Below are 25,985 nucleotides of genomic sequence, written 5' to 3' on the forward strand. Positions count from 1 at the left end.
TCACTTACTCTTTTTACAGAGTCAAGCGTTGTTTTACTTTTTTGCCTGTCTTCAGATTGCAGGACTACACTGAACAAGAAAAGAAAGGGATCATGATATTTTGGGTTGTTATTTTTATGAAACTGTGTAAACGCCTACGGTTAAGACATGCATGACTCTAATTGACGCGGGCGCATAGTGTTATGTCTAGGTGCATTTGACTTAATCATGTACTGTTGGAGGGCCATCGAAAACTTATGTAAACAACACATCATGTGGCCCGAATGAAAAGTATTAAAAAAACGGGGCATGCAAACGCAACCACCTGTCCTCTCCTGCACGTGCAGAACGGGATACGAACACGAGTCAATACATGGATAAACCGAAACAATGTTAGAATAAAGCGCTGAACATAGTATAAAAGGCGATAAACCGCGTGAGGCGATCGCACGTTATAACGCTGCTACACTGCAATACAAGTTGCCACTATTATCTACCAGTGTTCTTAATTGCCCATGTATTCCACAGTATTCTTATGGATCTATAAAACCCATGTTTGGCCTGGGTGGCTCTCCTTTCCTCGCTATCTCGAATGTCCGGATATCTCGAAGTTACAACACGGTCCCTATAGGTTCGAGAGACCTGGGCCAGACTGTATCTATCCCCTGTATTCTTACGACACCATGTTCGAGATTTCAATAACTGTTTTGTTCGTGACATCAGTATATATATGATATAGAAATTAACATTTCTTTGGAAGATTAATCAGAAATATTGGTACATTCGAGACAACCGAGCTGCACGAAGCTGTACTATAAAACTAACAACATTCAACATTCATTGTTATCATGTAATTGAACAGAATTGTTTTTTTTTAGCTTAACACGAGGTGGAGATACTTGTACAAGAGGGGCGGTCGGGAAGCCTAGTGGTTAAAGCGTTAGCTCGTCACGCCGAAGACCCAGGTTCGATTCCCGACAATGTGTGAAGTCCATTTCTGGTGTCCCCCGCTGTGATATTATTGGAAAATTGCTAAAAGCGGCGTAAAACCTCGCTCACTCGCTCACTCACGGACTCACTGACTCACTGACTCACTCACTTGTACAAGAAACCGAAGAGATACAGAATCCGCGTTTGACAAAATAGTGTTTTACAATGTTTCAAAATTTGGGGTTTTTCCGAGCGCTTCTTGAGCTTCCCACATGATATTGTTTGAGTTTAGTTTTACGCCGCTTCTAACAATATTCCAGCAATATCACGGCGGGGGGACATCAGAAATTTGGCTCCACACATTGTAGCCATGATTGGACGAGTGTGACGAGCGAACGCTTGGGCCACATGGCTACCTCATTGACCTACATTTGAGAAATACCATAAAAAACCATTAATTGATCCATTTATATGTCTATAACACAAATAATTATTATTATCATAAACATAAGGAATATCTAGACAGCAACACTCAATATGATGTCACAATAAGTTCCTAATACGGATATTTCAGCAGGTTTGTGATGCATATGAGCCAACACGTGTATGTTTTCGTTCAATGATCTACATAGTATAGGATCCAGCCTGGTTCACCGCGCACCACTTACATGCACTGCATACTGATGAATGCTTGAAAATAAAGTTGAACTAAAATATGAAGTCACAGTAGCACGCAAAAACGGGTAAATGGGCATTGTCCGGCGTTGCATATATCTCGGCTACACTCGCGCACACTCGTCACCCATTGCTTTGTTCAGATTATGCCAAGGCCACTGAGCGTCGTTCAAGGTCATCTGCAGTTCATGACGACGTTCTCCAGACTACACGACACAGGCCATCCAGGACACCTCGACCCGGTATAGCCTCGTGTTGTACCAGCCGTCACACACCAGGGAGAAGCCCTTGGTGTCAAGACCCACCACCCGCACCTGGCCCGAGTATTGTAACGGTAGTTTACATCAAGCTGCGTCATTCCGTATGTAAGTTCAGGGCCGTCGGGAAAACGGCTGTGCGAACTTGACGGGGTGTGACTGAGGCCATTTGCCGTAGGAGAATGGGTAGTTCATGAACATCCATCGCCCAGACTCACCTGGAAGGAGAAGGATTTGATTACAAGCTTGATAAGTCCTGTGAGACAATTGACAGCGTGAGGTGTGTGAGGGAGTTTGGTTTAACGCCGCTTTTCACTGTATTCCAGTTATATCATGGCGTGTCAGCTTAATGTGGGAGGAAAGCCCGAAGTGATGCAGGTCTCAGACGTTTACCACTTTGGTGAACTGTTTCGTTAAAGACTAGAAAATCCTGACATTCAAAGAACTAATACTAAAACTAAATAAGACTAAATAAAGACTAAAACGTATTGATTGCCTGCAAAATGTACTTGATAAATTTAAACATTGACGGGATGTTCAACATTGACGAGTTGAGGAGAAATATTTATTTTAACTTTCCTTTCTTTATTTATCCCTTTGTTGTTTTAAGCCAAACTCAGAAATATTTCAGCTATAATATAATAAGCCCTGCAAAAACTTGAATCTGGACCATGCAAACCAGTGATTGATATTATGAGCATACAATCATCCATGTCGGCAAGTCTGACCACCTGATTCATTTAGTCGCCTCTGACAAGCACCTGTTGCTATTCTAACCCGAAATCCCGACCGGGCACTTTTCAGGAAAAGACAGATATAATGGCCAGATTAGGTCCTTGTACGAAACGTGATATGCACATGATATATAATGTTGATTGCAAATTTGGCTACTACAACTGACTCCCGTGTCAGGCTAATACTTGAATTGCTGCATATGACGTTAGACCTGTGAAGATCCGGGTAGAATAAGTCTTCAGCAACCCGTAAAAGGCGTCTAAGCTTGTCGTTATAGGTGACTAACGGGATCGGGTGGTCAGGCTCACTGACTTGGTTGATGCATGTCATCGTATCCCAATTGCGTAGATCGATATCAATTGCTGGAATATTGCTGAGTGGGTCGTTAATCAACAAACAAAACAAACAAACCACAATGCAACGCGTTATAGCCGGTGATTCGTTATATCCGGAGCTGACGGTATACTTACACTTTTTTCCATGAAGTCGTGTGAACCTTGTCTTCATGGCTGAAACACAATAAAGGAATTGCTTGTTAAAGTTACGCGCAGTAGTATCAGATAAACACCTGTGCTTGTCTAACATTTAAGTGCTCGTTTTATTATCTCTCGCATGAAAGTCCACATGAGTTTCAACAGATCTATCTGCGCGCCACGGATGATTGCTTGCTTTTATTCGAGTTTTGTTTATTGACAGGGCACATTTTTCTTAAAAGTCACACAGGAAGATCTGGCTGGGGATACTGGTGGACTTAAATAGTTGTATTCAGAGAACACATCACCGGACCCCCGTAGTCGCTGAACTGACACTGTTCAGCCACACATAAAGGACCCGTGAAGATCCGGGGTAGAATAGGTCTCCAGCAACCTATACCTGCCGTAAAAGGCGACTATGCTTGTCGGGTGGATCGGGTGGTCAGGCTCGCTGACTTGGTTGATGCATGTCATCGTATCCCAAATGCGTGGATCGATGCTTATTATGTCAATCAGTGGATTGTCTGGTCGAGACTCGATTACTTACAGACCGCCGTCATATAGCTGGAATATTGCTGAGTGCGGCGTTAAACAACAAACAGACAGTCACACATATGGATTCACTGAGTGAATGGGTCGGGTTTGACACTGAACAGAGACAAAGACTAGGTGCGCAGGGATGGCTTAGTGGTTAAAGCGTTCGACCGTCACGCCAAAGGATCAGGTTCGATTGCCAACATGTCTGGTGTCCTCGTGGTACTGCTGAAATATTGCTGAAAGATGCGTCAAAGCCATCTCGCTCACTTGTTTAAGAGTTTCACACTTTTAATCTGTCTAGACATCGTGTCTAGTGTCCTGTGTGAGACATTGCCCAGGGTAAATGGACAGTTGGATTAATGGACATGCTAAAATGTGACGTGACACAAATAGAAAGTGGTTATTCAACAGATTGTGTACGCGTGCGTGTGGGCGTGCGCGCCTGCGTGCGTGCGTGTGTGTGTGTGTGCGTGCGTGTGTGTGTGTCGCGAGGGGCATTGGGATTATATACTGGGAACAATATACACAACATTTAGGGGCACGGGTGGTCCATTCATAGACCTGCATCACTTCGGTCTTTCCTCCCACATCAAACTGACGCGCTATGATATAACAGTGACTGAAATACTTTCGAAGCGGCATTAAACCCAAGTCACTCACTCACTACACAACAGCCCACGAGACTTACAGTGGAACTGTTTCTGGAGTTTGTTCACATCCTTCCCCACGGTGTAGCTCCTCTGCAGTCGCCGAGCCGTCTCCTTCATCGTCTTGTTCCAGTTTTCCCGGAGGTCACCGACGTTGCTCCTCAACGTCTTCACGTCTCCCGTCAACCCCGTCAACTTCTGCCGCGTCTGCTTCTGCACCTTCATGGCAACCAGCACAGACCGGTTGAGACTGGAAAGCTCGTAAAAACTTCTATGGAAGCCTGAAAGGACATCACATGATTCGACTAGATTTAGCATAGATTTCAATGGATAAAATGGGTAAGTTTGTAACGTCACTTAAGATAAAGAAAATGAAAAAGTACCCAAGATTAAATATTGACTGTTCTGTTTTCTCATAGAGTTTAAACATTAACATTATTTGGGGGTGGGGGTGGCGGTGGGGGGAGGGGATTGTCATGAAAAAATGTTACATGTGTGGGGAGCGGGTTGTCGGGTTGTCTAATTTATGGGGAATAATTAATAAATTAATGACATGCTTACACGGCCTCATGTTTGCACGTGGCATTCATTACAACGTCTAGACGTAGACCGACAAGTGTCACAAGACACGAGACCATGGCACACACACATATATATATAACAAACAAATCCATGTACCTGTGTGGACATCAAATCCCATATTTTAGTTACATTGTATGGCCATGGGGACTTATTTCGCCCCGGATGTAAATGTGAAACATTATTGAGTTGAAGTATACCTCCCCTATAAGAAGAGGCCGTGCTACGACTACACCTTACCCCCGAGTGAGTTGTCGATGCTGGAGACGTTCTGGGCGAGCTTCTGCAACCTGGAGTCCTGCCCCTTGATCTCCGTGTCGGCCCTCCGTACAGCCGTCAGCAACTCCGTCCGTGACTGACTCAGGCCGGCCTTGACATCAGACATCTCCTGTCTCACTGCCTGCAGATCCAACAGAACCTCCTGGAACTCCTACAATAATAATAATAATAATAATAATAATAATAATGATGATGATATTAATAATGACGATGATGATGAGTGAGTGAGTTGGGTTTAACGCCGCTTTTAACAGTATTCCAGATATATCGCGGCGTGTCAGCTTAATGTGGGAGGGAAGCCCGAAGTGATGCAGGTCTCAGACGTTTACCACTTCGGTGAAACCCACGAGCACGGGTATGGTGCTGACCAACCTAGAAACATAATCGGGGCCAACCGGGATTCGAACCCACAATCATAGGTTTCTGGCGTGCCCAAGGGACGCAACTCTGCACAGCGAATCGCGGCGCCTTAGATGACTTGGCCCCCCGTGCCCCCCGATGATGATGATGATGATGATGATGATGATGATGATAATAATGACGACGACGATGATGATGATGGTGGTGGTGGTGCTGGCGGTGGTTATGATGACGACGAGGAGAAGGGTGATAATTATTATGATTATGATAAGTATTAGTAGTATCATCATCAACAGCAACAGTAGCCTGTGATGATGCCAGCTTAAGACGTCAATGACTTTGACGAAACCCACGAACACTGGTATTGTGCCGACAAACCTACAGATAGAAGCATAACGAGGATAAGTCAGGGGTTCCATCATCGGTGCTGGCACTCCCAAAGGACGCAACTCTGTACAGCGAATCGAAAACTTGGCCACCTGTGCTCCGTCTGTGGAGAAGGGTCCTTATTCTTACCTCTTCCGCTATACATCAGTAAATAATCTGTTAACACAGCCCGTGATCACGAAGAGATTATCTACAGATAGTTTCATCTGACCTTTACTGTGCTGCTTGGATGACGATTGGCACTGATCCCAAATGTACAAGGTATGCAAGAAACTTGACTCACTCCAAGGTAAATTAAACACAAAATCAAGGGTAAGTAAAGTCAACATAGTGACTTTAGATTTTAATACTTTAGGGCACTCCAGAGTGATTTCATCCTGGTGAGTTTACCGTTAGGCCACGCCCCCAAATATGTTTGTTTTGGAAGCCGATTACGGAGCGTGTGATTTCAGCACTTTTACTTGGACATTTAAATACTTTCAACTGATTTTATGATTTTTTCCCTCGGAATTGACTTAATATAAATAGGACAATTGAAATTCGTCAAACAATCGCAACCATATTTTCACTTTATTTGTCCTTTCCCATAAACTTTCAAACACGTGACCTTAACCTTGAGTCTATGCATCACCATGACGCCGCTAGACCACTGAACACTGATAGACCGATAGACCACTAAACACTGATAGACCGCTAGACCACTAAACACTGATAGACCGATAGACCACTAAACACTGATAGACCGATAGACCACTAAACACCGATAGACCGATAGACCACTAAACACTGATAGACCGATAGTCCACTAAACACTGATAGACCGATAGACCACTAAACAGTGATAGACCGATAGACCAGTAAACACTGATAGACCGATAGACCACTAAACACTGATAGACCGATAGACCACTAAACACTGATAGACCGATAGACCACTAAACACTGATAGACCGATAGACCAGTAAACACTGATAGACCGATAGACCACTAAACACTGATAGACCGATAGACCAGTAAACAATGATAGACCGATAGACCAGTAAACAATGATAGACCGATAGACCAGTAAACAATGATAGACCGATAGACCACTAAACACTGATAGACCGATAGACCACTAAACACTGATAGACCGATAGACCACTAAACACTGATAGACCGATAGACCTCTAAACACTGATAGACCGATAGACCACTAAACACTGATAGACCGATAGACCACTAAACACTGACCTCTCTCAACTTGTCCTGCTCCGAGGCGATTACGAGGACGGAATCCTGGATCATTGTCATTGTCTTCTGCAGCTGCTGGGGGGTGGGGCTGAACTGACCAGTGAAGTCTGCTCCCATCTCCGGGCCGGGCACCACGTAGTGGTTGGAGGAGGTCAGGGTCACGTCATTCGGCAGGGCGTTCAACTTGAGGCCCCCATCCTCGTCTGATAAAAATCGTATGTTCAAAGTTGGGCGAATAGATTGTGTCACCAACTGCTTTCAACAAGAAACGTAAGAACGTCCCGATGTCTTTTAAACCAGTTTAAGTCAATTTCCATATATCGCTCAAGGCAAGCATTTCACATAACATTTGTATTACAAATAGTAAAATTAGTAAGTTCTTCATTTGGGTGTTTTGGACGAACGTAGCTTAGTAATTGTTTCGTGGATGTAAACCTTTTCTCGGCTCACGAGTTTACCGACAGGAATACTTTAAAAACAATATATTGACCTATATATCCTACAAGGCCGAAAGGTCAATATATATGTAGGTCAATATTTAAGAAAGATGTTCAAGCTACGTATTCCTGAAGTTTACCCCACCTTTTGTTTCTTTTTCTTTCTTTTTTTTCTTTTTTTTTGGGGGGGGGGGGGGGGGGGGGATGTCGTCCACAGCGTGTCGAGAAGCTGTCGAAAATGTAATGGTGTGTTACAGACGGACGGGGACAATGCACTATGACACTAACGATAACCAACCGTCCAATTTCATTTATGGGAATTGACGAATAACTTTTTACTGCGTTTATTGCATCTGGTGTCTGGTATGAACCCCTGGATTGATCTTTACGAACCAGTAATTAAAGTGAGTATGGTTTTACAGCACCTTTAGCAATATTCCATCAATATCACGGCGGGGGGACACCAGAAATGGACTTCACACCTTGTACCCAAATGGGGAATCGAACCTGGCATGACAAGCAAAAGCTTTAACAACCAGGCTATACCACCGCCCCTATGCGCGTCAGATCCTAGATATTTTGTTCCAGTAAACAAAGGATAATGACAATGATAATGAAATTCCAACTTCGTTAAAAAAAAGTAGAAAAAAACCCAAATGGCCCTAAAAGGCTTCCGTACTATCCTGATGTAAGCTTAAGAATAATCTTCTTTGCCATTTGAAACGTGACATGTGTATAGAGACTCACTAGCATATGCCTCTCGCCGCAGAGAGAGCCCCCAGTAACAACTCGTGAACATGTGTTAGTCTTGGAAACCTCTGTATCCTCAAGGAAACCTGCACTATAAATATTCAAGAAGTTAAATTGATCCACGGGAGGGAAGAACACTTGAGCAGGCTGACATGACCCTGTTGTGTATAGCGAATGTAAATGTGATTGTAAATATTCGTGATTTTTTACAGAAAATTAACATTACCCTTCGGGGGGAACTTGAACACGGTCTCGTTATGATTACTGTTACATAAATAAAAAACGTCAAGAACCCTTTCCAGCCCCACAAGAAATGTCTGCTGAGAGTAGAGTCGGTTGTACGATTCCGACTGTGTCATGTGTCTGGGTTTATGATTCACTATCATATGTAGTCCAGGCAAAATAAAGTTTCACTTGGATGAAATTGCAACAGAATTTATTTCACTAGAATGCATTTCTGCAAGGTCCCGAAAACAACATACTAAACCTCCCAAACAATCCCAGTTTGGGAAATATGTCTAATTTGCATAATCCATATGACAACCAATTATCAATATATCCTCCATAAATTCAGATAAGGTTCAAAGTTTTGATGAAAAAAGGCATGTATTGTATTGCTAAAATATATGTATTATGTTTCTAAAAAAACATTCCCAACTACTGAACGTTTTCGACTATTGACAAATCTACAAATATTCAAGATGGCCGCCAATTTCTAGGTGCCCGGCAAATTTCCTAAATGTTTGTTTACACTGTTGAATCTTTTAACTCTGAAAACAGTGTGCTAGGACTAATATGGTTATAAATTGGCACACTAACTCACTGAAGTTTAGTTAACACTTTTAGATAGAAGCTCCGTTACCAGAGCCCCCTGGTGGCACAAAATTCCAAGAGACTTTCGAGGTACATGCATATAATGACCCTGCAACGTCAGGCTACAGCGTTAACCGTGACATTTTTTCCACTGTTCATCACGTGATCATGTTACGGAATGAGCAGTGGAATAAAAGCTCCAGATTTATATTCAAATATTGGTATTTGGTGGCCATACTAAATGTCCGCAAATGAAATACAGGGGAGATAACGCATCGACTTCTTGTGAAACAACTGGTTTGGGTTAATTCTGAGTGAGTGAGTATGGTTTAACGCCACTTTAGCCATATTCCAGCAATATCGCGGCGAAATAGGCTTCACACATTGTACCCATGTCGGGAATCGAACCCGGGTCTTCGGCGTGACGAGCGAACGCTTTAACCACTAGGCTACCCGACCGCCCCGTTAATTCTGAGATGACCTCATATAGGTCGTACTTGTTTCCAACAAGTATTTACATGAATGAAAACGAAACTTGTTATAGCGTGTATTGTCATGTTAATAAGTAGATTCAGACAATAACAATCAACATTGATATTTAAACTCGCCAAAACATGTCATTTAAAAATATAAGATAAATATTGATATTTGGTGGTTATATTGGATTTATGCAAATGATTGAGTATTCTACATGCATCCTTGGGTCTGTTTAACGCAATGTAGAAGTTCAAATCACTCAAATATGTCATCAGAGATCAACAGTGTATTAGTATTCTATGTCTAGCCATCAATCTCATGGCGGCCATCTTTGGATTTGTGGCCACCAGGCGGCTCTTGTAGCGGAGCTTCTATCTAAAAGTGTTCACTATACTTCAGTGAGTTAGTGTTCCAAGTTATATGCATATTAGTCCTAGCACACTGTTTTAGAGTTAAAAGATTCAACAGTGTAAACAAACATTTAGGAAACTTGTCGGCAATCTAGAAATTGGCGGCCATCTTGAATTTTTGTAGGTTTGTCAATAGTCGAAAACGTTCAGTAGTTGTGAATATCTTTTTAGACATAAAATACGTCTATTTCGCAATACAACACATGCTTTTGTTCACTAAAAAATTGAACCTCATCTGAAATATGGAAGACATATTGATAATTGGTTGTCATATTGGATTATGCAAATTAGACATATTTCCCAAACTGGGATTGCTTGGGACGTCTAAGATTCCGATCAGCAGTTGTGTATTATGTATTTTGAAACAAAATTATAAGTCTCAAGTCAAATTATATTTTTTTTAAATAAAACTAGGTAGAAGTATTTTTTCAATGTTGACTAAGCGCCGCTACAGTTCATTATTTGGAGGGGCGGTCAGGTAGTCTAGTGGTTAAAGCGTTCGCTCTTCACGCCAAAGCCCATTTCTGGTGTCCCCCGCCGTGATATTGCTGGAATATTGCTAAAAGCGGCGTAAAACCACACTCACTCACTCATTGTTTGGGTATGATATCGCCAACTTAAGATAATTTCAATTACAAATCAAACAGATGATACAATTTATTGAGAGGTTGCGTTCCAGTTTCTCCTCTGTTTACGTACCATTGTCGACGTTGGAAGTCGGCAATACCCAAACTAAACCATCACAATAATTACAACTTTCGTCTTATTGACTTTAACACCCCGTATATTATATGTAATGAGCTACTTTTCTAGTCTGCGGGAAAGTGCAGTGACCTGTCGTGGCGAAATGAAGTACGGAGGTACACGTATACGTATTGTCTCAATGTAATATAATATATGTGTTGTATATATGGTTTAATAAGTGTCATTTACGAATATTCCAAACTAAGTAACCATTAAAGAAAATGAAATATGATTCATAAATACATAAATGGGATTAAATTGTATGATAATTTCTTATGATGACAATGATAAATACAATATTATCTTTATAATTATAAAATGGAAACAAATGTAATCATTAGTTTTGTTACGGTATGAATTATAGGCAAATATTTAACAATATTGTACTTTACTAAGAAAGTGTTATCCCAAATATGAATAAGTTACATTTGACCACTTTCTAAATGACATTGTGTGTTCATAACTTTCGTCAGGTTAAGGATTATAATACAAACACACACACACATACATATACTGAACCGCAAAAGAAACGTCACCCCAAGTGACATTGCATGAAATGTTGTCATTTAAATATCTGGGTAATTTTTGTCAAAGTTTCTAAAATTTAACATTACCTTGTCCGAAAAAAAGAAATTTGATGATAAAAAAAACAAGCAGATGACAATAAAACCGATCGCCCAAACGCATCACAGCAACGGCCATGGTAACCCGATGCACGTGAGTTCCGTGCAAATTGAAATGCACATGCGTTCCCTCATTTCTTGCCCTATAAAAATCCACCCAGATCGGCTAACATTCATTCGTTATTGAATTGCTACCACATGCAAAGATTGAAAAGAGATCAGCGACACCAAGCCTTTGGACGATTGCAAGCTGGACAAACCGCCCGGCAAGTAGCCAATGCATTTCAAGTCCATGTAAGTACCATATACAGTCTCTAGCAACGATACCAGACCACCAACATCAGATGACCGACCAAGTAGTGGAAAACCAAGGGTCACCCCCCGACGTCAGGATCGTCAGATTGTGCGACACCGTGCGTCGACGGTTGACGAGAAGACACCTCCACTGTCACAGGCCACACCGAGGACCAATTCTGACACCACGTCATCGCCGGGACCGTCTTCAGTGGGCAACACAGCGCCAGCATTGGCGCCACCAGCAGTGGAGAAGAGTCCTCTTCTCAGACGAGAGCCGTTACTGTATCTCAACAGCAGATGGCAGAGAGAGAGTCTGGCGACGCCATGGGGGAACATTATTCGTTGCTTGTGTTGTTGAGAGAGGCTCATGGGATGGTCCGAGCATCATGGTGTGGGGTGGAATTGGTCTTGCACAGAGGGTCGGCCCTTGGTCTTCCAGAACATCGGTCCATGGAGAGGATATGGTGTCATAGCAGCTCTGTACATTGATCAAGTCTTGACACCACACGCGATACCTCATTTGGCACGTCGCCGCAACCACGAGTTTCAGCAAGATAACGCCCGTACCACCACTGCGAGAGAAACAAGAGACTCCCTCCAGCAGAATGGCTTCAGAACCATGCAGTAGTCTGCCCTCAGTCCCGACTTAAATCCTGTGGCACCTATGGGACGAGATTCAAAGACGGCTGAATGACATCCGACCAAGGCCGACAACTGCAGCTGAACTGCGCCAGGCGTTCCTCAGAGTGTGGGCTCAAGTGCCTATGGCCTTCATCAACCGCCTCATCCATTCCATGTAACGACGTTGCACGGCGGTCATCAATGCAATGGCGGACACACGAGATACTGATTTGTGATGCCATTTTCTAAGAGACTAGTGTTGTGTTTCACTTTAAGAACATTTGATACTTTAATTTCAACCTTGATGATCAGTTTTGCCAAGTTTCATCATTTTAATATGTCTCAAAGTATGTTTACAGTGTTTGGACAAATAAGGTTTCGGACAAATGAGGTTTCTCATATATCTATCCATGGTGACGTTTCGTTTGCGTTCATGCAATAGTCATTCGTTTCGATAGGAAGTACACTTTAAATATTCTATCATGTACTACGCTAACAATTACTAAGTAAGAACACTACCCTAGTCTGGCATGTACAAATATATATCACCTGAACAACATATACGTGGCGAGCAGACAACTGCCATGTTAACATAGCCACGCACAACAGCTAATCGTTATTAATGCTGACATTTGGTGAATCGATGCTAGGTATACACTACTTCTCCATGTGTCACCTCAGTATGTTCAGAGGGTCTGTATCACGACTCACAATCTGTTTGTTATGTTTGAGAAAGGTTACTGTTACCCAGAAACAAATAAACGTGGTGTGTGTTAGTTTGCTTCTACCAACATTCACATTAACACAGGACATATCAGTAAACAGCATGGAAGATTGGTGTATCCGAATCTGAACGACTTCTATGAGACGCTAAAAGGTTTCTTTGAAAGAAGGGGGCGGTCGGGTAGCCTAGTGGTTAAAGCGTTCACTCGTTACGCCGAAGACCCGGGTTCGATTCCCGACATGGGTACAATGTGTGAAGCCCATTTCTGGTGTCCCCCGCCGTGATATTACTGGAATATTGCTAAAAGCGGCGTAAATCCATACTCACTCACTCACTCACTTTGAAAGAAGAGGTGATGATAATTTAGGTTGGGGTAAATTTCACTTTCTTATAGAGACAACTTGTTATTATTTACATAATCTTGAATTTATGATTTAAACTATTTTTTTTTGTCTTAGTCTTGTACAAGTCTAACGTGTCCACACATAACAGTAAACCTTTAAGACATGACCACTTATGTGCTGCTTAAGAAGTAGGAAAAAAAAAAAGAAGCAATTATACAATCTTCATGCAGAGAATTTCTTTTCTTTACATAAAATATCAAATATACTGACAGACAACGTGACCTGCAACTTGGGAAAACACTGAACACATGCGGAACTCACTGTTTGTATGGTAAAGCTTCTTCTCCATCAAAACACACTGTTCATTTATGCTATAGATTTTAAAGCTACAAAAAATAGCCCCATTATTACATGCATGCAGGTGTTTTGTTGTTGTTGTTGTTGCTGTTGTTTTATTTATTTATTTATCGATCTTAACTTCTAACCCTTTTTTTGCAAATACAGTTGAATACAGCCTTCTCCTAACACGGCGCCACGGAGAGACTTTCCCATATTGGGGTAGGGGCTTCCTAGAATACATTGGCGGTGTAGATATGCTCAGATATTAGACGCTGTGCGGGGGAGTTATGCTCCGACTTGGCAACGGCAGACTGTCGGTTATTTCAGTCTTCACGGTAAAAAATGTGTTTAGAATGTAAACTGTAGCACAGGTGGTAGCGTGAAGCACAACGATTCAAGAGGTTCCAGTTTCTTAGCCCGCCGACGTTTAAAAAGTGTGTGACTACAGTGAGTGAGTGAGTTGGGGTTAACGCCGCTTTGAACAGTATTCCAGTTATATCACGGCGTGTCAGCTTAATGTGGGAGGAAAGCCCGAAGTGATGCGGGTCTCAGACGTTTACCATTTCGGTGAAACCCACGAGCACGGGTATGGTGCTGACAAACCTAGAAACATAATCGGGGCGAACCGGGATTCGAACCCACAATCATAGGTTTCTGGCGTGCCCAAGGGACGCATCTCTGCACAGATGGAGAGATTATAAACAGTTCCGGGTCAGTCGGGTAGCCTAGTGGTTAAAGCGTTCGCTCGTCACGCCGAAGACCCGGGTTCGATTCCCGACATGGGTACAATGTGTAAAGCCCATGTCTGGTGTCCCACGCCGTGGTATTGCTGGAATATTGCTAAAAGGGGCGTAAATCCATACTCACTCACTCACTCACTATAAACAGTTCCAGCGGATCATGTGTGCCAACTTGATATTGACAAAGAAGGCATACAATTTCATTTTCATGATCAGAACTTCCCTTGGAAATATTGACCTTGTGTCCTATTTTGCCATTTCGAGCACTCCTGCACTCACACAATCTGGAACCAAAATATGATAACACCGCCTGTATACAGTGCCTGCCCAAGGAGGGTATATCAAATAAGCTTTCATCTACACAGAATAATAGACCCCCATACGTTTGATCCGTATGATGGGTTAGACTGAAATATGTTTACGTTTCTGACATATTTTGCAATCGTTCTCATTTAGCCTACTTTACTTATTTAGCGCCTAGTATCTCCTCTCATTCCACCTGCGTGTTTAGATACGTTGGGCGCGGCGCGGATAGGAAAACATCTATAGGTCCTGCCTGTTTCGTACTAACCGATCAACTAAACGTAGCGTGATTTAATTCCATGTGGTTGACGAGTTTGGCGGATGTATCAATCTTATTATGTTTGAGTTGGCTGGTCAAAACACGTGGGGTAACATGTGCCTTGAATCTTTAGTGGACGTCGATGTTTGCGTTGACATTGTTTGTTTTCAGAGTTAAGTCCCCTTGCAGATTGCCCGCCATGTTGGATATAACAAGCAACGGATCCTGCCAAGGCAAGAGTCTCGTACAAACGATACCTTATTCTTTTTGTACAGGTTTGATTTATAAACGACAGTGGGGTTTCTGTAATATAATATTTTGCTTTCCCTCCGCGATGAACAGAATGTCAACCCATGAGAAACAGGCTGAATTGACTGAGCACCGTCAGACTACATTCGTGGGCGTTCGTTTTCAAAGGTTTGTAAAGGGTGCCTGTTTTATCCCGTGGGAATTCCAGAAGCGATTCTCAATACCAGTTTTCCATCGCCCTCCTCGATTATCCATTGTATTAATTTATATATCCATTTCATTATGATCAATATTCTGAACTTATGCATCGTAAGAAGCGACCAAATGTATCGGGTGGTCAGGCTGTGAGACGTTCTTTATCATATCAATCAGAAATTTGTCTGGACCAAACTCGATTAATCACTGGATTGTATGGTCCAGACTCGATTATTTACAGACCGCCATCATGTAGCTTGGATATTGCTGAGTGTGGCGTTTACAAAAAAACCCAAAAACACAATTTACAGGCCGTCGTGATATCGCTGGTATATTATTTGCTTCGGCTTTAAAAGACCAAACAAACAAACAGACAACAAGGGTTAACTAAATCCAAAATCAAATCAAATTGTCGCTACATCCTCAGTCCTGCATTCTAATTCTAAATATCTTAGATTTATTTCTTCTTCTTTTGCTCTAAAGAAAACGTTCAACGTATTGACCGGACGGTTATTTGTACCAGTGTGTAAACTGAGCCTGTCAAGCCATTTCTAGCAAGCGTAGACTCTAATTACTGACACACGGCAACAAAAATAAATTGCAATCCTTGATACGTTCCTTTCTGTCTCAGGTCAGTATTTTCATAGACGGAATTATCCGCGCTGTTCTCAATGCTGAGATGATCCGTACCAGTGTTCAAAGTCGGTGGCAATCTCATAACAGCTGAGGCGGAAATAGCTACATAAGTTAACTGGTTGCTGTGTAGCAGATTGAATCTACTTACCGTATTTCCCCGCATACTGTACGTTACCGTGTCAAGCATATTTCAAACAGGTGTCTGTTTTTTGTTTTATTTTTATGGTTTTATTATCATTTATGTAAAACCCGTTAATCAGTAATGTATGTAGTAAGTGAAGTGATGGTGAGAAACAGTTCAAGTTGTTCATCTGATATAATCATTAAAATCTGATAGTTTTCTCCGATTCGATACCTGTGTGATGATCTGAAAACACCTTCGCAGAAGGTCGCGTCAAAAGGAAAGCAGCCAATCTAAAAGAAGGATGTGCAGGTCCTTGAGCCAATCAGATGTCTGCTTTCTCGATTCGGAAATTAGATCTTAGTAAATATACTCACCACCAAAAGAAACGCGAACCTTCGAAACATAGAGAAGTATGTACAATAAGAAGAGATGTTTCCAATGCGTGCCACTTAATGACAAAACTAACAATCAGTCAAGTTTTACCACAGCGTGTCTTTATACATATCACGATATGTTGCACGTGATTTCAAAACTTTACACGCCAATCCTGCACGAGACAAATGGTGCATCTCGAGTCATGGACCTATGACGTCACATGTGATGCGTTTATGAGCGTCGGTTCACACAACATAACAGTATGTTCGTTTGCGCAGCGAGCAATCTAATATCTCTTGAATATGAATAATTCTTCATATATTAACCATTCGCGGTATTCGCGTTTCTTTTGTCGGTGAATATGTATGTTACACGTCAACAACCAGTGTCGGCCATCCGCCGAAACACATCCACAACAGAACAGAAATATAACCTTTTGGGAGTAGATGCCATGGCAAGAAACGACAGGATGTGTGAAATATCCACTTCAATATCACAGGGCTTCAATTTCTTAGCACCTGAGCTCCTCCATTATATTGAGAAGGGAAGATACTGAAATCAGATATGCTTGTCTGGTTGCTTCGTTCATTCTAACCGAGGAATTCAACCTGACGTGTCCTGTAATTGGACGTTTTCAGATCTCTGTACAGCGGTAGCGCACTAAGATTTCATTTTAATAATATAGCGACAGAAGAATAAGAAGCATAAACACGGATTCGCTGATTTGAACGATCATCTGGTGCGGCCTTTTATGTAATTGTCCTCAGATGTTCATGCTGGGAGAAGCCTTATCAGAGTAAAAGATCTGATTTGAATGAGATTGACTTCTGATATAACGTCATATGCTTTTGTTTGTTTGTTTGTTTGTTGTTTAACGCCGCACTCAGCAATATTCCAGCTATATGACGGCGGTCTGTCAATAATCGAGTCTGGACCAGACAATCCAGTGATTGATATCATGGGCATCGATCCGCGCATTTTGGATACGATAACATGCATCAACCAAGTCAGTAAGTCTGACCACCCGATCCCGTTAGACGCATCTTACGACAAGCATAGTCGCCTTTTGCGGCAAGAATGGGTTGCTGGAGACCTATTTTACTCGGATCTTCACAGGTCTAACGTCATATGCAGCAATTCAGGTATTAGCCTGTCATCGTTTGGCGACTGGCAGTAAGACTAGCCTAAGACGGGAACACCTAGAATACTTAGTGCTACGTTGATCGTAAACCTATGATAAAGTATGGGGGTTACGACCAACTTAGCACTAAGATCGCTTTATATATATATCTATCTATCTATATATAAATATATATATATATATCACAACGTCGTGGCGACTGGCAGTAAGGCTAGCCTGAGACGGGCACACCTAGAATATATGGTCTGGCTTGTTCACCACACGTGTTAATACACAACCCGCACATCTGTCATTCCGCTGACGAATAGCAAATACATTATATAAACCTGCTACACCCACCCTTGGCTCTGCCGGTGAATCAGAAAATGAATTATGAAAATAAATCATACTCAAATCCGTTTGTAAACTGGAAGCAAGTGGAATCTCGCCATTGCTACAAACATCCAATACGCAGCCCTTCATTGTGGCCTCAGCTAGCTGTGTGGTCGCCCTGCTGGCACCAACACCTTTCCATACTAAGTCATCAGCGACTTTGAGGTTAGAGAACTGTACAGAAATAGTTTGTTCAAACACACATATCAGTGTAAGGGGTTCTGGAAACATGTCCACTTAAGCTGTTTTTCTTGCAGGGCTTGAGGACATTGTCACCTGTTTTTCGTTAATATCGTCACTGTTTGTCATTCAATTCAACAATTCTTGGGTTTGTAAATCTGGCATGTGAACATTCCTGTTTTGTTTGCTCAAGCATTTGCTTTCCGACTGCCAGTTTGTCTTTAGAAACAAATCGTGTTACAATTTATGTTGTATTGTTTATGTGTTTTTTAGTATTAATCTCTGCTGTGCAATATCAACAATGTCACAATTTCAGCTATTGTTAAAAAGATAGAATTTACGATGGTTCGTATTTTTAAATGATATGTGGTAAACTTAATTTTACTATATCATTATTTTGAACATACGTAACGGGTTTTTTTTCAGTCTCAGATTTATTTTATTTTGTCTGAGGGGAATTATGGCTTATTTAACGCCATCGTCAGCTATACCGCCTGAACGTAATGCAGACCTATGCTGATTATAACACATGTACTATGAACATAACCCCGTTTGTGGAACCACGGGACACAACGTAGCTTTTCTGTCCATAGAAGAAATTAGACTTCCACGTGTGTTCAACAAAGACAACAATAACCATACATATGGTGTGACTGGTATTGAGTGTTTCAAATACAAAGCTAGCAGTTTGTCGCAAGTGAATTGACGACGTGGGTACGACTTCACACAACTACGGACAGCCTTTTGGATTTTCAAATATGGCCTTAATATAACCGTCAGTCAGTCAGTTGAACCACCGAATCTGCTTGAACTATGAAAAGCCCTTTTTCTCAACTTCATTTTATAGGGATAAGTAAATTATCCATTTTTTCTTCAGTTCCATTGATGTTGAAAATGCAATGGTTTACCTGTTGAGTGAGTGAGTATGGTTTTACGCCGCTTTTAGCAATATTCCAGCAATATCACGGCGGGGGACACCAGAAATAGGCTTCACGCATTCTACCAATATCGGGAATAGGACCCGGGTCTTCGGCGTGACGAGCGAACGTTTTAACACCTAGGCTAGCCGACCGCCCCTTTACCTGTTGACGGAACCAACTATACGATTCCATTCTGTTTAGATAACTACCTTGGACCCAATCGAAACCATAGTTTCGTTCTGAGTCCGAGTCGAAATAAACCATTCCAAACATAATCATCCAATCAAATTGCACCTATGAGCGCCAGAAATTCTATGGGAAGTTACTGATAAGATAATCATGATGGTGACGTGACAACCGGAAATGAAGCTGAGGTAGCGAAAGAATCCTGGGTAGTAGTATTTATACCAATAGAATAAAGATTCAACAGGGCAGTGTGTTTCGAAAATCTGAAACATGACAATGAAGCAGACTTAACCGAAGAACAACATTGATATACACTGCCGGGTAAAAGAAAGTGAACACTTGAAAACTGGATTTGACCAAACAATTACAAACGTTATCAAAACGTTACAGTAACCGAAACACTTCAAACTTCAGGTCCAAAACACAACTATAATACCAGTATCAAATACATCACCGTCGATTAACCATGTCGTTTTAGCCACCATCAAACATGAGTGTAAACTTTCTTTTCAATTTGGTAAAGACGAGGCACTAAGTGGACTCACATCTTCCCGAGGCAAGGGAGTTAACTGACTGTAAAAGTCCAGTTTCCACCCTTGCCGAACTAGGCTGGTATTATGGAGTTACATTTTGGCTGGACTAACGAGTCTATGCACAGTCCAATCAAAATCACGCAAAATCGAAATCCGGTTCGTAAACTGTCGTGCAGATTTCGATCGATGGCGGAATTTGCAAAGCATGTGCACCACCAAATCGTTGTCAGCAGATATTTTCCAAACCTTTTCAAGGTGCTCGCGTGATTTGATGCACTTCACGATGTGAGACCCGTTTTATCACAATATAGATCTTGATTATCGATCAGATCGTCTTGACTGGGCGCCGCCATTTTGTTTGAAACAAATGCAAATTATAGAATCTGATTGGTCCATAGGAGAGGCTTAGAAGGGACATAACTCGTAATAACCACTGGTGGCGCTACGATCGAGCCCAGGAATTCCAGCCAAGTTCGGCAAGGGTGGCAACTGGCTTTTATATTCAGTTAAAGGGGCACTGATCTAAAGAAATTCCCCGGGACTGGTTGTTGCCTTTGTTATTGTTTTCCCCCGTGAGTACCCGGATGATACGCAACGCAAAGGAGCGTGACAAGAGACTGGGCTACCATCTGCAAGGACAGCTAGATAAACTTGGAGGCAATATTTGTTTTACTCATTTTTGAACACCGATTGGTTAACAGTGATCTATAAAGATTTCGACAAAGGGCGCATGTTAATAATTTCTTCAGCCTAAACAAACGGACAAAAACAACGGCGGAGCTCATCGGATGTCGTCATTTGGAAATACCCCTGTTATAGTTTGATTATAAAAAAAACTTATCCATGCAGTGAAAACATTTTCGGATTGCGTCGGTAATACGATTACTACTCCCTTGTTGTCATCCACCTTTTCTGGTATAACCCTACACTTGTGTATTTGTCGTCATTCACTTGATGCTCAGTTAATGAATGTATTTAAGAATTGACCTTCACTTTGTGTGAGTTCATTGGAGTTTGAACATTCGTAGAGTGAGGGCCAAACTGTACGTACATCGGAGCTTGAACTCACACGAAGTGAAAGTCAATTCTTATATTTTTTTTATCACAATTTCTTACCTCAAATGATGTAGGCCAAGATCCAAACACAATTTTATTTAGTACGTGTAACTTCATGTTTACACTGACAGCCATACAACAACTAGATATATCGCGGAGTAAAATAGTTCCTCTAAAAGAGAGGTGACATGGGCGTATGGATGCACAACTTGCTCTTCAGAAACATCTTACGCGGCACATGTGTTCAAATCATATTCTCATTAGATGAGAAAGGTCTGTAAAGAACTACCTCAGTAAGGCAGTCACAATGACAGCGCGTCGTAATACATTTACATCAAGTACAAGACGTCAAAATGGCCCACACGATAAACGTGACGGGAGAGATTTCCGAAGTTGTTAATGAACCTGTGGCGGTTACATGTGTTAGTCATCATTGATCAACTGGCCGATCATTAAAAGGTGAATAAAGATGCGTCAAACAGACACTAAGGTAAATTCATAGATTGCTGGAGACGGTCAATGTCAGCCTAGGCTTGGATCGAGTCAATACTACGATAGTTTAGATGTGCATTTCTTCGTTTCTTCATTAGGACGGGCCGTACGAGGATATTCGTGAACAATCATGCAATCACGCTCTCTGACATTTCTCAATGTATACTGAAACGCTGAGACCAAGAATAAAGGTTCTAAATGATCAGAAAGAACGATTATGTATGTTTTCGTGCTAGGGAATTCCCAGGGCTTTCTCCAGGAATGTGGAAGTAGTCCGTCAGTGTTTACGTCATTTCAAGAACACGGTCTCGTGAAAAACGTATGAACGTCAAATTGTGTCGTTCATACACTTATGAACGTCAATTTCGCGGTCATGTGACCGACCTCTCTTCCAATGGAAAAGCCGTATATCGTGTAAACTTCAAATTAAAAAAATTATTACGATATATATTTTTTTTAAAATATTTGATTGTTACAGAGACACGTGACATCGAATAGGTTTCTTTGTACAGCTGCAGACGAGTGGGATATTGTTCCTTTGTGTGGATATTCACGGATACATTCCTCGAACCAGGAAGCTGCCTAAAATTATACACAGAAATTTGGTAGGTTGTAATTATGATATTTGCATTTTGTTTTCCTTCATTTGCTGTAGCATTGGACAGATTCATTCTTGTTCGTCTATGTCTTGGTTGGGGAATTCTTCGATGTGCGATAGACGTTGTTTTCACAAGTCTTTTCCTTTGTAAGCGTGTATATAATACAGTCAATTTGTAAAATGTGATTCTCTCAACAATATAGAAATGTACTTTTCATCGTAACATTTTCAGTCTCTTGGTGATGATATTAAACATAAAAAAGTCATAATAATACAGGTGGACATATTTTTCTGTCAATTTGTAAAATAACTGAATATTCAGGGGTTTAATAAATTTCCTAAGTGAAAATTGTGCACATTTTGACTGTAAAAATATAAAGACGATAAAATAAGCAATGCTCAGGAGAAATATTTACTTTGTGTTGCAAGTTAAAATAGAGTAAACGAAAATCGCACAATTATCAAGCAAGTGACTTATCAAAACTTCGTCACCATTACCGATGCTACCCACAAAAATACCTACATTTCCTTATTATTTCCAAAACTGTATTTCATTTTGTTGATCAATGTGACCATACGCCCTATAACTATCAATTAAAGTGACAAATGCGCTTACGAATTGCGCAGCACAGGTCGTGAACTAGTCTAGGTTTCTGCTATATCATCCGGGGACTCACGGGAAAAACAATAACAAAGGTAACAACCAGTCCCGGGGAATTGCTTTAGATCAGTACCCCTTTAATTCCTTGCCTCGGGAGGATGGTGATTGGTCGGTGCCAGTGCTCGAAGCAAAGCCCTTGGTAAGGTAGGATTTGAAACGAAAGTATAACGAGACTAGAACTGTACACTCGGTAATACCCTTTCATTCGTCAATTGACGTCATCCTGGGTGACATATATGTATCGATAAATATTTACTTTCATAATTCCGGCACTTCCTACCCATTTAACAATTCATCCTTGTTCCTTAAAACGAAGTCTTTCTTTATCTGAAAAAAGTAAATGCTATAATTCATGTTGGTTGATAAACGTACTTTATACATATCCGTAGATATACACACAGCTTTGCGTTGGACAACAATCTTGTTTCGCCGACTCAACAGACAGAACATTTCCTTCTTGTAACCAGTGGCTGAGACGGTCTCACACCGCAAAATGATACCTTTGTTAACAAAACAGTGAAAAACAAATTTCAGATCGACACGGTGAGATTCTTTTAAGAAATTAGTTGCTTATAAAGTTCTTATCAGCGCTAAAAACGCAAAAGCTTGACTTTATTTAAGGCGTCTATCGTTAATCTTATGTTCGGCTTCATGCAGAAGTAATTGGCAGATAAAGCACAGCCCTTGACGCAGAGATGGAGATATGGAATATACATCAAGGTCTTGAAACAACCTGTATCACATGAACGCAGAAGTGTTTGGTTGAAGCTTGCCAAGGTCACCTTGTATCTGACGTAAGTGCGATAAGAATTCACTGATAAATACATAAAACCTTGAAAAATCAAAAACGAAATCCCTCTTTTAACTATTAAGCCATTGATTTTATATAGTAATTGTTCTGACATTTTCATGTTGATATTATATTGTATATTATATCATAAGTATTGGTTTTGAGTATTGTATCTGTTTTTTGGGGTGAGTTTGTTTAACGCCGCTTGGACATTATATCAGATATAAACGACGTGTTGATTAAATGCCGGAGAAAATCCCAGTTTGACCCAGATTGTAACCATGACTACTTTTATGCAACAGCGGGGCCAGGTCAGTTAACAATTGGACGATTCTGGTGTTCTAACCCACGCCCAGCATATCCTTGCATTGCTGGGGAAGGTAATTCTGTAGGGCGTATTGCGGCGCCTTGTAAAGCACGTGACCACCACTCCTCGTGTTTAAATTGTTTTGTCGCTAACCTATTGGAATATTGTGATTTTTGTTTTCTTTTATTCACTCTTGCTTTGTATTACAAAATGTCAATATTTTTCATGTAGACTGTCGGGCTAGAACGTACTCACCTGGAACTTGGATTTGACCAAAAAACCATTACAAACGTTATCAAACTAGGCTGAAAACAGTAGCCAAAACACTTCAAACTATGATGATCGTATCAAATACATAAATAACGAAAAACCATCACTTATTGTTTGTTTTCATTTTAAACCACCATAACACATGAGTGTACTCTTTCCTTTGCGCGGTAGTTAGGTTAAAACGTTGGTCACGACATGTTGCACTATTCACAGTGAAAATCATATTCATGTGACAAGCAGAAAATTTTAATTCTTTTCATTAACCCGTTTTTATCTTTCAACATAAAATTAATGTGATAAATTGATTCTTAAGAGTTAAACCATCAAAACTCGATATACATATGTACTCCAAGCATAACATATATGCTATGACAGTCGTCAATAAATACACTTACTAAATTTGAAAATACACAGAGCATGTGGAGTGAGTGAGTGAGTTTACGTTTAACGCCGCTTTGAACAGTATTCCAGTATATCCCGGCGTCTTAAAGACGTATATTCCTCCAATTGAGAGTACAAGATTGAAATTCATTAAAAAGCATACATGTGTTCAAGGGTACACACTTACATAAAACTTTGAATCAAACAACAATTATATTGTATAGTTCTGGAAATAATACAATCTTTTGATGATAGTCAGCAAGTAACATATCCGTAACATGTGGAGCCTGTTAAGAGTGATCCTAGTTTTAGTAGCATGCTTCACACAGCTGCGTCACTGACTCGTTAGTGGATAGGTCATGCAGCATCACGAGAATCAACACATTCGAGTGGTTTCTCTGACTTAAACCATGTTATGATTGGTGTTTAATTTCTGTTTAATTTTGCATACAGACCTATAGTTGCGTTAGTGTTTCTTGTTTAAAATGCAGGAATAGCTATTGTATTCCTGGTTCAGACCTGCAAGAACAAAGGCCTGACGTCAACATTGTACCCTTGTTGGGAGTCGAACCCGGGTCTTCGGCGTGACGAGCGAACACTTTAAGCACTCGGCCACCCCACCGCCCCTAACATTTAAAGAACATAGTAAAGTAGTGTGGACATAATGTACCTACCTGCCTCCAGCGTCGCCGAAGTTGCTCGGGGGGTCCCGGGGGACACATGGTCCTGACACAATATCTCCAAATTCTCAATCCTCCGAATAACGTCTCCCATCATCAGCCCTTGCACGACCCCATCGGGCCTGAATTCATCACCCCCCTCCCCCCTCGGCCCACCCCCGACATCAGCGAACCCTTCAAGCCCTTCCAAGTCCTTGGGAAGGGACAGATCGGGTAAGTCATCAAAGTTATAGTGGGGATAATCCTGTCCACTTCCAACAGCGAGAAGCGACAGCAGCAGCAACAACACCTGCACACCCACCCACGACCGGGACATCATGCTGATGGATCTGCCGCTATCACAGATATATTTAGACCAGCGATCAGCCTATCTTTAAGTTCATTAATACGTCGTCGGCTCCATGACTCCACTATGGAACCCACGAGCTTCGCTTTTTGCCGTACTGCCAACAATCGGCAAGGTGGGATTCTCGGTATGAAAATATCCAACAGCAAGGCATGACGATCTTCGGTTTATTTTCCCGCTGGTATTTCAAGTAATTCACCAAGTACTACCGACATCTTCAGCTGGTTTATTTTCTTATATATCTGGCGCTTTTTATCTTGTTGGATACGCGAGTCCGTTAATTCACATCCGTCGTAATCTTTCTCCAAGCGTAAAAGAGAAGGCTTTGGAAGGAGAGGAAAGAAGATCTAAAAAAAAATTTATCCCTTATCGTGCAATGTCATCGTCTTCTTTATCGCCAGAAAAAACAGCAAGGGGGAAATCGCCCACTTCTTATCACATCGCAGCTTGAACCCGGGGTTCTATATACTAACCAATTACGTGACAGCCTACAGTAGCTAAGGGTTGTTCTACGGTTCTAGCTCTTAGCTGGCGATGTGTC

General features: G+C 41.4%; 1 pseudogene; it reads right to left on the bottom strand.

The window, feature by feature from the left end:
• Window positions 1–1,261: 1,261 nt before the first annotated feature.
• On the bottom strand, window positions 1,262–25,985 carry LOC139474660 (uncharacterized; annotated as a pseudogene).

This window comes from Haliotis cracherodii, unplaced genomic scaffold (genome assembly GCF_022045235.1).
Source record: "Haliotis cracherodii isolate W230 unplaced genomic scaffold, xgHalCrac1.p SCAF_3, whole genome shotgun sequence".
NCBI lineage: Eukaryota > Metazoa > Mollusca > Gastropoda > Lepetellida > Haliotidae > Haliotis > Haliotis cracherodii.